Source organism: Artibeus jamaicensis, unplaced genomic scaffold, assembly GCF_021234435.1.
Source record: "Artibeus jamaicensis isolate MK-2021 breed Jamaican fruit bat unplaced genomic scaffold, CSHL_Jam_final scaffold_833, whole genome shotgun sequence".
NCBI lineage: Eukaryota > Metazoa > Chordata > Mammalia > Chiroptera > Phyllostomidae > Artibeus > Artibeus jamaicensis.
In genome coordinates, this window is record NW_026522056.1 from 3,148,848 (window position 1) to 3,150,706 (window position 1,859).

The 1,859-nt window shown below is 40.2% G+C and overlaps 1 pseudogene; it reads left to right on the forward strand.

The window, feature by feature from the left end:
- Positions 1-245: 245 nt before the first annotated feature.
- Positions 246-661, forward strand: LOC119034615 (trafficking protein particle complex subunit 2-like protein; annotated as a pseudogene).
- The last annotated feature ends 1,198 nt before the right edge of the window (positions 662-1,859 follow it).

The following is a 1,859-nucleotide window of genomic DNA, read 5'->3' on the forward strand; positions in this document are numbered from 1 at the left end:
TTATACTTCATGACCAGGTGGAACTCATTCCAGGAACACTAGAGCGTTTCAACGTAAGAAAACCAATCAATGTCACACACAGTATTAGTAGACTGAAGGGGAAAAAAACACAGTCATCTCAACATAGAAAAGGCATCTGGTGAACTTCCATGATAAAAGTGCTCAAGTTAAGAACTGAAGGCATATTTACAAAAATAAAGGGTATTTACAAGAAACCCACCACCAGGTGGCCAGCCCAGCCTCTCAAGATGGTGGCGTGCATGGTGGTGATCACCGAGAATTACCCTCTTTACATCCGCAGTGTCCCCACAGAGAACAAGCTGAAGTTCCACTACATGGTGCACACGTCCCTGGATGTGGTGGATGAGAAGATTTCTGCAATGGGGAAGGCCCTGGTGGACCAGAGGAAGCTCTGCCTGGGCCCGCTGTACCCCACAGAGGACTACAAGGTGTGTGGTTACATGACCAACCAAGGTGAAGTTTGTCATGGTGGTGGGTTCCTCCAACACGACGCTTCAAGACAACGAGATTTGCAGTGTGTTCTGGAAGCTGCACAACTCCTACACAGATGTGATGTATAACCCTTTCTATAACCAGGGGGAATGCATTCAGTCCAGGGCCTGACAGCCTGGTGACATCTGTGATGATACAGGTCTGCTGAGCAAGAACATTGCTGCCTATTGGTTGAAGTGTTTTGTACATTAAAAAAAAAACCCACAACCAAATTCATACTCAGAAGAAAGTTTTCTTCTCTTCAACAAATGGTGCCAGAAAAACTGGATAATCACGGGTTAAGGAGTGAATTTGCATTGCTACCTCACTCCATATACAAAAATTAACTCAAAATGGGTGGGGTGGATCAGTGACTGAAATATAAGAGCTAAAACTTATAAAACCATTAGAAGGAAACAAGAATAAATTTTCATGACCCCAGATGTCAATGGATTCTTAGATTTGACAACAAAAGCACAGGCAACAAAGAAAAATAGATATCCTGGACTTTATAAATATTTGAAATTTTTGTTTTAAATGAATGAAGAACTCATAACTCAACAACATAAAGACAAACAATTCAATTTTTTAAATGGACAAGTGACTTAAATAGACATATCTCCAAAGCAAAAATGAAAATTGCAATATGTAAATGGCCAACAAGTACGTGAAAAGACATTCAATATCATTAGTCATTAAGGAAATGTAAACTGAACCTTCAGTGACATACCACTTCCCACTCATGAGAATGGCTGCAATTTTTTTTGAGAAAGGTAGAAATGTGGAGAAATAAGAGTAGTCATACATTGCTGGTAAGAGTATAAAATGGTTCAGCTCCTGTGGAAAACAGTTGGTGGTGCCTCAAAAAAATTATACATAGCATTAACATATGAGCCAGCAATGCAACTCCTTGGTATACATCCAAGAGAAACAGACATACGTCCACACAGAAATTTGTACATGAATGTTCATAGCAACATTATGCATAGTGGCTAAAAGGTGGAAACAAGCCAAATGTCCATCAACAGGTGAATGGATCTACCAACTGTGCTATAACCATACAATGGAATATTATTTATCTGTTAAAAGGAATGAAGTATGGATACATGGTGCAGCTTGCATGAACTTCAGAACCGTTCTGCTTAGTGGAAGAAGTTAGATACAGAAGTTCACATACTGTATGCTTCCTTCTTTATGAAATAGCCAGAATACGCAAATCTGTAGAGACGGACTACAAACTGGTGGTTGCCAGGGGCTGCGGGAGGGGAGTAAGGAATGGTTATTGGGTGTTTTTTTGGATGAATGTTTTGGAAATGTTTTTTTAAAACCAGGGAGAAGTGTTGGTTGCACAGCTCTGTGAGTGCACT